General features: G+C 41.8%; 1 long non-coding RNA gene across 2 annotated transcripts in view; it reads left to right on the top strand.

Moving 5' to 3' along the window:
• Positions 1 to 3,834: 3,834 nt before the first annotated feature.
• The window catches only part of LOC121395038, a 25,538-nt gene continuing 16,539 nt past the window's right edge, over positions 3,835 to 12,833 (top strand). Inside the window, exons 1-2 of one of the 2 annotated variants that reach the window (XR_005962199.1) lie at positions 3,835 to 3,935; positions 5,215 to 5,284. This is a non-coding gene — a long non-coding RNA (uncharacterized LOC121395038). Of the gene's footprint in view, positions 3,936 to 3,956; positions 4,362 to 5,214; positions 5,285 to 12,833 lie in introns of those variants that run through there. The other variant, XR_005962200.1, reaches the window with a different exon arrangement.

The raw sequence follows: 12,833 nt of genomic DNA, 5'->3' as shown, positions 1-12,833 counted from the left end.
GAGGAAGGTGGCCCAGAACAGAGTGTGCATCCGCTCAAGCAATGCTTTGCCAGATAAGAGATTGTGTGGAAAATGTCTACGTGAAGCTTCTGGAGTTGACTCACCGCAAATGTCAGATATGATGGGTTGGAGAAAGAGGACTATAAATCAATCTGTAGCTTCTATGATGACACAAGTCACTGAGAACGTACTGAAAGGTTTAGATCAAAGAGCAGCTTCCATTGCAGGCAGAAGCAGTTCAGGAGTAATTACCCCCTTGAACATAGGGGGTGGCTACTTCAGAGATATCTAGCGATACGGAAGGGAAATTTTCAGACAGAGACTCTGTACAGGAGGATGAGTCAGCCTTCAATACTGACATGGTTGAACCACTGATTAAAGCAGTAAGGAAAACCTTGGATCTGGAAGATCAGGAATCTCCGGTAAAGCAAGATAAAATGTTTTAAATCATCCTCAAAAAAGAACCACCTCTTCCCAGTGCACGAGGTAATCAAAATTCCATCCAATCCGAATGGGATAACCCTGATCGAAGCAAGTTGTTCCTAGGAAAATTAAGAAACTACTCCCCTTTGCAACAGATGTGGCTAAGGTTGTGGGAGAACCCTCCTAAAGTGGATGCGGCAATCACCAGAGTGCAGGAGGACCACGCTACCCAGTGGATGAGGGTGTTTCCCTTAGAGACACCATGGAGAGGCGACAGGATGGAGCCCTTAAGAGGGTTTACGTCGCCAATGGGGCAGCCTGTAAGTCGGCCATAGCAACAAACTTCTGTAACAAGGGCTAACAAAATTTGGCTTCAAGAACTTGAAGACGCCATTAAAAGTGGTACAGATAGAGGGAAAGTTGGTCGGAGTTGCTACAAGATATAAAACTGGCCAACGAGTTTGCGGCCGAAGTCTCTCTAGAATCCATAAAAATTGGCAGCTAAATCCATGAGTCTGTCTGTGGTGGCCAGGAGAGGGCTATGGTTAAGACAGTGGCATGCGGGATGCCCAATCAAAACATAATTTATGCAGCCTTCCCTTCAAGGGGAACTTGTTGTTTGGTCCAGAGCTAGACCAGATTTATTTCCAAGGCGTCTGCCGGAAAATCCTCTTTTCTCCCGCAGGATCGCAGGGAAAAAGAAATCCAGTTAGAAACATCAGAGGAAATTCAAAGAAGTCAGACAATACAAGCCAGGCAAACCGTTCTCTAGGCCATGGAGACAAGGGCCTAACTATAGAAATCAGTCCTTTCAGTCCAAAGGGGCCAACACTAAGCCCGAGAAACCCAGAGCATGAAGGTGTGGGAGTCCCGTTGCATGTGGGAGGGAAGATTAACATCATACAGTGCAATGTGGGCTCGAGTTTGTCCGAACAAGTGGATTATGGACGTGATAGCAGAAGGACTGCCAGAGATTACTGGGGAAGATCATTTCCACAGTGGACTGCGTGAAGTGGGCTCCCTATCATGTCAGAATCCTACAAAACAACTTCCTATCCAGATGGGATCACAATCACCTTCGGGCCCCATCAACAGATTCATTTATCACCATCCACGATCCAGTCATTAAAATGGTGGACAAAAACAACGAATCTAGAACACCCAGTATCTTTGAGCCAACCGACTTGGATAGTGTTAACCACAGATGCAAGCAAATGGGGATGGGGAGCCCACATGCAAGGAGTCGAAACTCAGGCAAATGGGCTCCAGTGGAAGTTGCAAGGTCTTCCAATTGGAAGGAGCTCAAAGGCAATATGGCTAGGACTACTAACTTTCAGAAAACATTGTCGAAACAAGTCAATACTGATAAAATCGGACAACATGACCTCGGTCAGATACTTGAACAAGCAAGGAGGGACAAGATCAAAAAGCTTATTAGACTTGACCATGATTATATTCACATGGCAGAGAAGAACTTGAAGGATTTGAAGGCAGAGTACATTCCGGGGCTGCAGAATGTACAAGCAGACAGGTTGAGCAGAACAATGTCCACACCCGGAGAATGGGAACTGCACCAATCGGCCTTCAACATGATATCTGCAAGATGGGGCCCATTTTGGTCTCGATCTGATGGCATCGAGTGTGAACACGAAACTTCCAAAGTTTGTGTCATGGACAATGGAGCAGAATGCGTGGAAAGTGAACGCATTTTCGATGATATGGAGGTTTCGCAGAGCATACATCTTCCCTCCTTTCTCTCTGATCCAAGGGTTCTGAGGAAGATAAAGGAGGATCATGCAGAAGTAGTCCTGGTGGCACCTTGGTGGCCAAAGAGATCTTGGTTCTCTCAAATCTGGATTCTATCCAGGGACTCCCCACTCAGTCTCCCTCCCTGGGAGGATCTAATGACACAGGGGGAAATAGTCCACCCACATCCAGACAGGTGGAACTTAACGGCTTGGCTCTTGAAAGGCTGAACCTCTTATCTACAGGGCTCTCTGAAGCCTCCATAACTACCTTGATAGCAGCCAGAAAACCCAACACCCTGCAAAAATATTTCTCCACCTGGGAAAAGTTCATTGATTGGTGCAAAGAAAGCAGGAATCAATCCTAGTGACATCTCGGAAGTTCAGGTGGTTGAATTTTTACAGAAGGGACTGGAACTGAAGCTCAGCCTTGCTACTCTCAGAGGCCAGGTCACTGCAATATCTCACTTTTCAAAAATCAACTGGTCTCAGCATACCCTGATTAAGAAATTCTTCCAGGGAGTAAAAAGACTGGTACCAGTCACTAGACCTCAAGTTCCTCCCTGGGATTTAAGTCTGGTTCTGAAGACACTTACCTCTGAGCCCTTCGAACCATTACAGAATATATCGCTAAAGTTGCTCAACTTAAAAAATATGTTTCTATTGGCAATCACCTCCGCTAGGAGGGTCGGAGAACTGCAAGCCTTATCAATAAAGGAAGGAAAACTTACCTTTCTGCAGGATAAGGTAGTACTAAAAACTGCAGATAAATTTATCCCCAAGGTGGTCTCTCCATTCCATACCTCCCAGGACATTGTACTACCTACCTTCTTTCCTAAACCTGAATCGGAGGCGGAACAAACATGGCACAATCTGGATGTGGTGAGATGCCTGAAGACTTACCTAGAAAGAGTACAGAATATAAGAACTTCAGACTCCCTCTTGGTGATCCCGCAGGGAAAAAAGGCAGGAGCTCAGCCTTCTAAATCCACGATAGCAGGATGGATCAAGGAGTGTATCCAGATGGCCTATACTTTAAACTCCAACTCAGTACCCTCTTCCATTAAGGCACATTCAACCAGAGGCATGGCGGCATCATGGGCCTTCCATGCAGGGACCACTTCAGAAGAAATCTGCAGAGCAGCCGTCTGGTCATCTTTCCAGACATTTGTTAATCACTATAAATTTGATGTGTTTGCAAAAAAACCTTCTCTTTTGCAACTTCAGTACTGAATTCAGCATTAAATATTTAGAAATCGCCCTCCCTCTTTATTGTTGTGTATTCTTTGGTACATCCCGTTGTTGCCCACTGCCGTGTTAAGGAACAGGAATAGGGAAAATCATATCATACTTACCGAGATTTTCCTTTCCTGGACTGTAACACGGCAGTGGGCATGGCTTCCCACCCTCATGGGGGAGACTCCAGAATCAAAGATGGCGGGCCAGGGGGCGGGAGCTGTTTTTATTTAGTATTTCCTGTCCCATCGCGAGGCTGGAGGGGATTAACCCGTTGTTGCACACTGCCGTGTTACAGTCCAGGAAAGGAAAATCTCGGTAAGTATGATATGATTTTCCCTAGTCTCTGCCCACGTGCAGTACACTGACCAATGGGCATAGCCCTCTTGAAGCCACGCCCACATATTTCTATTGGCCTGATCAATATGACAGTTATTTCAGTTGGAATGAGGAGTAAGAAGGATAGACTTTTGCTTCTGAGTTTTTGCAGTTCCAGCAGATGGCAGATTGGACCCCAATACTGGCAGGGAGGTGAGATGCTTTTTAGCACATAGTAAAAATAACAAATAAAAAACAAACATATAGAAAAAGTATTGGAGAAGTGATACTTATATTGGCTAACAATAAAAATACTTTGCAAGGTTTCAGAGCACCAGGTTTTTGTTTGTGATATTGGTGAGCGTTAATTCGGTTGGAAGGGGAAATCAGTTGGAAGGACTGCAGGTTGTGAGGTCTGGCTAGTATGCAGCAGATACATAACCAAGAAGGCTAATTTTTAGTTTAACTAAATCGTGCCGAACTTCTGGGATGAACTGCCTAGCAGTTAATGATGACAGTTCTATTGGAAGGAGGAATTAATAGGATGGATTGCTGCTGGTTGTGCGGTCTGGCTAGTATCCAGCATAAGACAGTACATACCCAGTAATGGCAGGAAAGTGAGATACGGGAATATGTCAGGTTGGTAAATTTCTCCTTGTGTGTGTGAATATGTGTTACTGGTAAAGCTACTTGCTGCATATGTGAACTGGGATATCTATAGGGTGCCAAGGTGTAGATAGTGATGGCAGTTATTTGCATTGGAAGGAGGAATCATTAGTCTGGGGTCTTCTTCGTATCCAGCAGACATTAGGCTGTGTCCTGATTCTGACAGAAATGTGATATACTATCTTATCATAATTATTTAACCGCAAGGGTTGGCAAAAACAGTTTACCTTATTGCTTAAATATTTACATAGTTATGAATATCCCAATTACTGTCAATTTATCTCATGAGCTTTTACCGTCATAGCACTTCATTTAATCCAATAAACTCAGGTAGCATGATATACAGTAGATGAGAAATGGCTGGGTTATTTTAAGAGCAGTAGGTATGTGTTGATGGTGGGCTTTGTACTTGGAACAGCAAGTGGTGGTGATTGGTTGTTATAATTGTATCGTTTGTCTTCTTTTAAAGAAAAGCACACATCTTTCAGAAAAAGACATTTTTTAACTCTGTCACGTTTTATAAATTATAAAATCTGTCAGGTATATAAAAGCTAGTTCTTGTGTGTCTGCTCTGTACAGCACGTTTCCACCTGTTTTTCATTTGTTTCTTTAGGGGAAATGGTATGTTCACTGAATATAGGGGGGTGGCATAAACATAAGTTCAGTTACCAATAGAGAAAAATAAGCAAATAGTTCTGTTCAGTGTAGTACAAGGAACATTTTGATTGGTTGCCATTTGTAATATGCAGTGATGCTTTTTTTATAGTTAATCCCCTCTACCATAATATTTATTTTTTGTGCTAATTTTTTTTTTTTACCCCTACAGCTGCTGCTGAACAAAGCTTGGCTAGGAAAGACTGGTTCATTCAAGAAGAAAAGGACAAAGCCCCAGACAGGTACGTAGGAATTGTTAAAAATGTTTTCAGGTCCCAAAGCATCAGTGGCAGCTTACTCAGAAATGGCTATTTAAGGTACCTACACATTAGGCCCCTGGCACACAGGACATTTTGTTTGCAACTGAGGCAGAGAGCAATGCCCTTCTCCACTTGTGAGTTATGACTACTTCATGCTCATTATACTAATGATGGACTAGTTTACTATTGAATGCATACAGAACAGTTGCAGAGAGAGAGCTCAGTGCTGAAGCTGTCAAGTCAGTGTTTTGGTGGGGAGGCCCATCTGTCACTGTTCCATCTCATCTGTGTTCAATCACAGGCCTGTCCTTCATTTAAGTAGCAGTGACAGGTAAGAGGGGCATTTTTTTCTACCAGAGTTTTCCCCCTGAGAGCACATGGTTCATGTATCTTCTTTTGAAACTAATGACCAAATGTACAAACACCAAATGAAGTGAAAAATAACCTTTTGTTTGCTGACATAAAACTGGGAACCTTTGTCAAAGATTAAAGGCAGAGCTCAGCAGATCACAAGTTATTTATTCACTTGTTGGGACTTTTATGGGCATATTTATCATAGGTTTTAAATAGAACATATTTCATAATCTTAAATAGGTAAATATAAAGCTGGGAAGTTACTTTCTGGTGCACTGTGGTGAATTCTATTTGGCCCTAAACTAAAAGAAAAAACACATTATAGTTATATTTATCAAAGATTAAAAGATTAAATAGAATTTACCTTAGTTCGCCAGAAAGGAAATCTCCAGTTCTCTGTTCCCTTAGGAGCATATTTTGAAGTGGGGTAAATAGAGCAAATTCTGTTTTAAACCCTTGATATACTGTACAAGATCCTAAAGAGCCTATATTGGTGAACAGAGCACTGGTGATCTGTGGGAAGCTTTATTTTCATGCTTTATTATACTTTTTACTGTGTATCTCTAAATCTAAATTGCTAATGTATTACTTTATACTAATTTATATTTATGTATAGCCTCACTTTTAAGATGCAGATGTTATTTTGTTTCTGTTTATCTGTGTGGGCAATAGCAATACACGGTGTATATATTTTAAAATGTTGTGTTCTTTATTTTGGTATATTATTATGTTGAATATTTGAGAAGCATACTGTATGTAAAGAAAATTAAGTGCAGTGACGGTTGATGTAGGCATTGAATTTGAAAGACGTTTATGTGTGGCACAACTGTCATGCATACAACCCACCAGGATACTGTACCTAACTGCAGGCGTATCTGTCCTGCAAACTCATTCTTGCTTGGTAAAGTTTTTCTATAATGGTGGTAGCAGGTTTATCATTTGTATGTTGTTGTTATTTTTCTTATGCTTATCTTTATTATTTATATATGAAGGATTAGAGCATAGAGGTGCAGAAACCGCGGCTAGAGCTTTCATCCTTTACGCATTTATCACAAGTCAATTTATACCCTTGGAGGGAACAATAGTGCTGAACAGTGTAGCTGCAGCTGTAGCTCCTTGTTTGATCTTGCAGTTCTGTAGCTCTATTGATATAATACAGTATCTTTGAGGTTTTTATATCTTTTTTTTATTTACATTAGTAGTAATATTGTAGTATTATTAACTTTGTAGCATTTTCCTGTTGCAGCCCATAATATGTATTGATTGTTTCAGAGCTTTTATAGCATTAGCTAAGAGCATATAATGGCAGCAAGGGGTGGCATTGGAGGGGAGAAACCCGCACAAACGTCTTTCTTGGCCCACTGCTTACTAATATAAAGAATTGTAACAACTTTCTATAATATTGAAAAGAATAGGCACATTTACGGCTTAACAATGTAGAAGCAGATGCAGATCTGTGTTTACATTTTCAGAAAGGGCAGCATCTGTGCTGATAACATGGAACTTTAAATTATTATTTGCACTTATTGTCTTTGGTATAGTTTGTGATGAATTTTGTGTTTTGCTTTATGTTGTTGCGGTGGTCATATGAAATTGATGCGGTGTGGAATTGGGTGCAGTAGACAGTATTGCAGGTAGTGAACATACTGGGGTGGAGAGAGGTGGCATTGGCGGGGGCAACGTGTGTGCCTTAGGCATTTGATTTGCGCACAGGTTGCCCCACGGCCCTTTTACTTTACTCTAGGATCATTTTGGAGCAAGGTGAAGGGACCCGCTGACAATTTTGTTCACTTGTGGCTTGCAATAGTGTTGCACTAGGTCTACAGTCGCACCAAGTTTTCAGAAGGCGGAATCTTTTCTAGATTTTCATTATTGTGTTTCCTTTATTGTTTTAGAAATTGCTGTTTTATGTGTTTGCAATTACTAGATTCTTATTTGCCTTGCTATTTTTTCATGTTGTTTTTCAGAATGTTGCTTAAGAACGTTATAGAGTTATAGTCGCTAAGAATGAATTTACATGCATTGGGTGTTTTATTGAGGTTTATAGTGCTTTATGTTGTTGCGGTGGTCATCTGAAATTGATGCGGTGTGGAATTGGGTGCAGTAGACAGTATTGCAGGTAGTGAACATACTGGGGAGGAGAGAGGTGGCGTTGGCGGGGGCGACGTGTGTGCCTTAGGCATTTGCTTTGCACACAGGTTGCCCCACGGCCCTTTTACTTTGCTCTAGGATCATTTTGGAGCAAGGTGAAGGGACCCGCTGACAATTTTGTTCACTTGTGTCTTGCAATAGTGTTGCACTATGTCTACAGTCGCACAGTTTTTCAGAAGGCCAAAAATTCTCTAGATTTTCATTATTGTGTTTCCTTTATTATTTTAGAAATTGCTGTTTTATGTGTTTGCAATTACTAGATTCTTATTTCCCTTGCTATGTTTTCATGTCGTTTTTCAGAATATTGCTTAAGAACGTTAAAGAGTTATAGTCGCTAAGAATGAATTTACATGCATCGGGTGTTTTATTGAGGTTTATATAGTGCTTTATGTTGTTGCGGTGGTCATCTGAAATTGATGCGGTGTGGAATTGGGTGCAGTAGACAGTATTGCAGGTAGTGAACATACTGGGGCGGAGAGAGGTGGCGTTGGCGGGGGCGACGTGTGTGCCTTAGGCATTTGCTTTGCACACAGGTTGCCCCACGTTCCTTTTACTTTACTCTAGGATCATTTTGGAGCAAGGTGAAGGGACCCAGCTGACAATTTTGTTCACTTGGTGCTTGCAATAGTGTTGCGCTAGTTCTACAGTCGCACCAAGTTTTCAGAAGGCGGAATCTTTCCTAGATTTTCATTATTGTGTTTCCTTTATTGTTTTAGAAATTGCTGTTTTATGTGTTTGGAATCACTAGATTATTATTTGCCTTGCTATTTTTTCATGTTGTTTTTCAGAATATTGCTTAATAACGTTATAGAGTTATAGTCGCTAAGAATGAATTTACATGCATCGGGTGTTTTATTGAGGTTTATATGGTGCTTTATGTTGTTGCGGTGGTCATCTGAAATTGATGCGGTGTGGAATTGGGTGCAGTAGACAGTATTGCAGGTAGTGAACATACTGGGGCGGAGAGAGGTGGCGTTGGCGGGGGCGACGTGTGTACCATAGGCATTTGCTATGCACACAGGTTGCCCCAAGGCCCTTTTACTTTACTCTAGGATCATTTTGGAGCAAGGTGAAGGGACCCGCTGACAATTTTGTTCACTTGTGTCTTGCAATAGTGTTGCGCTAGTTCTACAGTCGCACCAAGTTTTCAGAAGGCGGAATCTTTTCTAGATTTTCATTATTGTGTTTCCTGTATTGTTTTAGAAATTGCTGTTTTATGTGTTTGCAATTACTAGATTCTTATTTGCCTTGCTATGTTTTCATGTCGTTTTTCAGAATATTGCTTAAGAACGTTATAGAGTTATAGTCGCTAAGAATGAATTTACATGCATCGGGTGTTTTATTGAGGTTTATAGTGCTTTATGTTGTTGCGGTGGTCATCTGAAATTGATGCGGTGTGGAATTGGGTGCAGTAGACAGTATTGCAGGTAGTGAACATACTGGGGCGGAGAGAGGTGGCGTTGGCGGGGGCGACGTGTGTGCCTTAGGCATTTGCTTTGCACACAGGTTGCCCCACGGCCCTTTTACTTTGCTCGTAGGATCATTTTTGAGCAAGGTGAAGGGACCCGCATGACAATTTTGTTCACTTGTGTCTTGCAATAGATTTGCACTATGTCTACAGTCGCACAGTTTTCAGAAGGCGGAATCTTTTCTAGATTTCATTATTGTGTTTCCTGTATTGTTTTAGAAATTGCTGTTTTATTGTTTTGCAATTACAAGATTCTTATTTGCCTGCCTATGGTTTTCATGTCGTTTTTCAGAAATATCTGCTTAAGAACGTTATAGAGTTATAGTCGCTAAGAATGAATTTACATGCATCGGGTGTTTATATTGAGGTTTATATGGTGCTTTATGTTGGTTGCAGGTGGTCATCTGAAATTGATTGCGGTTGGAATTGCGTGGCAGTTTAGACAGTTATTGCAGTATGAAACATATCCTGGGGCGGATAGAGAAACCTCCGGTGGCGTTTTGTGAGGCTGGGAGGCGGACCGTGTGTGCCTTCGGCATTTGCTTGCCACACAGGTTGCCCCACGGGCCCTTTTACTGTAGCTCTAGGGATCATTTTGGAGCAAGGTGAAGGGACCCGCTGACAATTTGTTCACTTGTGCTTGCATAGTGTTGCGCTAGTTCTAACAGTCGCACCAAGTTTTCAGAAGGCAGAATCTTTCCTAGATTTCATTATTTGTTTCCTTTATTGTTTTAGAAATTGCTGTTTTATGTGTTTGCAATTACTAGATTCTTAATTTCCCTGCTATGTTTTCAATGTCGTTTTTCAGAATATTGCTTAAGGAACGTTATAGAGTTATAGTCGCTAAGGAATGAATTTACATGCATCGGGTGTTTTTATTGAGTTAGATAGTGCTATTGATGTGTGGCGGTGTCATCTGAAATTGATAGCGGGTGGAATGGGTGTGTGGCATAGTGACTTTTATGCAGGTAGTAACATACTGGGCCGGAGAGATGAAAGGTGGGCGTGAGTGTGTGCGCGGGCTCCGGAGCTGTGTAGGTGCCTTAGGCATTTGCTTTGCACACAGGTTGCCCCCACAGGCCCGTTACCTTATTGCCTAGATCATTGTGTTGATCAAAGGTGAATGGGAGCTGCGCGTGCGTTGTTGTGTGTGATACTCAATGTTGAGTTTCTGTGCGATATGTAGTGGCACTAGGTCACATTCGCACAGTTTCAGAAGGCCTCAAAACATTTGATCTCTAGGCTTTTCATTATTAGTGTTTCCTTTGAGTGGTTTTAAAAGTTGCTGGTCTTTAATGTGCCAGTGAGTGATAGTCTTGTCCGCTATGGTTCATGTCGTTTTTCAAAATATTGCTTAAGAAACGTTATAGGTTATTAGCGCTTTAAGAATGAATTTTACATGCATTCGGGTGTTATGAGGAGTGCTTGATGTTGTTGCGGTGTCATCTGGAAATTGATGCGGGTGGAAGTGGGGTAGTCGCGTAAGAACAGTATTTAGCACAGGTTACAGTGACCATACTGGGGCGGAGAGCGAATGAACTAGGTGGTCATGGATCTCGTGCTTTGATCTTTTTAGGTGAGTGCTACGTTGCATTCCTGCCTTCATGGACAGGCATTTGGCTATTGCACACAGGTTGCCCTGACCACCCTTTACTTTTACTGCTAGGATCACTAATGTGATTGGAAAGCAGAGGTGTGAAGAGACCTCACATGCTGACAATTTTGTGTTTCACTTTGGTGCTCATGCCAATAGTGTTGCATGCAGTTCGTGACTCAATGTCGACACCATTGTTACGTCAGAGGCGGAAATTTGCTTTCCTAGGAGTTTCATTAATTGGGTTTACTTTATTGTTTTAGAAATTGCTGTTTTATTGTTTGGAATCACTAGATTCTTAATAGTTTGACCTTGCTATTGTGTCATGGATGCTTTCTCTTCAGAACTTACTTGCTTTAATAACGTGTATAGAGTTATAGTCGCTAAGAATGGGAATTTAATGCATCGGGTGTTTTTAATTTGAACTTTGTTTTATTATTGGGTGCTTTTATGATTGTTGACCTGCCTAGTTGGTCATCTGACTCTGATACTCGTTGTGGTATTGTGGTGCCAGTAGACAGTTATTGCCAGGTAGGTGCGACTAACATACTCCTGGGCGGAGAGACTGGTGGGCTAACTTGTTGTCATTTAGCAGGGGCGGTGCGGCGACGTGATGTGCCTAGGCATTTGCTATGCACACAGTGTTGCCCAAGTCTCCTATATATACTTTTACTCTTTAGGATCATTTTGGAGCAAGGTGAAGGGAACCCGCTGACCAATTTGTTCAGCTGTGTGTCTTGCTCAATAGTGATCACCGTAAGTAGCACCAATAGGTCGATATTATCTCGCACTAGTTTCTTCAGAAGAGGCCAAAAATTTTCCTTAGACCTTACTTCATATAATTGTTGTTTCTTTTGTTGTTTTAGAAAATTAGGCTGTTTTGATGTGTTTGCAATTACTAGATTCGTTATTTGCGCTTGCTATTTGTTTTCACTGCTTGTTATTTCAGCACGTTATTGCTTTTAATAACGTTATAGAAGCTTTTTAGTACGCTAAAGAATGAAGTTTACATTGCAGTGGGTGTTTTTATTAGTGTGATCCGGTTTATGATCCAGTGCTTTATGTGTTGCGGTGGTCATCATGAAATTGAATCCCTGGGTTGTGGAAATTGGTGCAGTAGACAGGTTAGTGTCGCAAGGATAGTGAACCTAATACTGGGTCGCGTTGAGTGAAATGGTTTGCACCGAAATATATGGCTTAATTACATGAGGGGCGACGTGTGTTGTCCACTTTAAGCAAATTTAGCTTTTGCATATACAACTAGTGCCCACGGGCGCGTTTGACTTTTTGCCTCTCGGATTCATTTTTGAAAGCAAGGGTGATGGAACCAAGGACGCTTCTCCATAGCGCTCGGCATGACACATTTTTGTTCGACTTGATGAGATACTGTTGCAAAGCTGTTGCAGCTCTATGTCTACCAGTCTCTGCCACTCAGGTTTTCGAGAAGGCCACAAATTCTCCTCAGATTTTCATTAATTGTGTTTCCTTATTGTTTAGAAAATGGCTGTTTTATGTGTTTGTGCAATTACTAGATTCTTATTTCCCCTTTGCTATGTTTTCATGTCGTTTTTACAGATACATATATTGTCTTTTAGAGATCTGTTATTAGAGGTTTAGATTTAGTCGCTAGAATGGATTTACATGCATCGGAGTGTTTTATTGGAGCGTTTATCATGTGCTTATGTTGGTGCCGATGTGTCATCTGAAATTGGATTGCGGTGTTGCATTGGGCTAGGGCCTCCAGTAGACAGTATTAGGATACGTGAACATACTGGGCTGTGAAGATGCGAAGTGACGAGTGGCCGCCAAGTTATTGGCGTGAGGGGCGACGTTCCTCAATGAGTGTGTTCCGTTAGGGCTATTTGCCCTTTTCATCTCACCCAAGGTGTGTGCCCCACGGTCCACTGTGCCTCATTCACCTTTATCTCTTAGGATCAATGTGTGTGGAGAGAAGCAACTGGAAA

Source organism: Xenopus laevis, chromosome 6S, assembly GCF_017654675.1.
Source record: "Xenopus laevis strain J_2021 chromosome 6S, Xenopus_laevis_v10.1, whole genome shotgun sequence".
NCBI lineage: Eukaryota > Metazoa > Chordata > Amphibia > Anura > Pipidae > Xenopus > Xenopus laevis.
The sequence above is the reverse complement of the archived record's forward strand: the minus strand, read 5'-3'. Positions and strand labels throughout refer to the sequence as shown.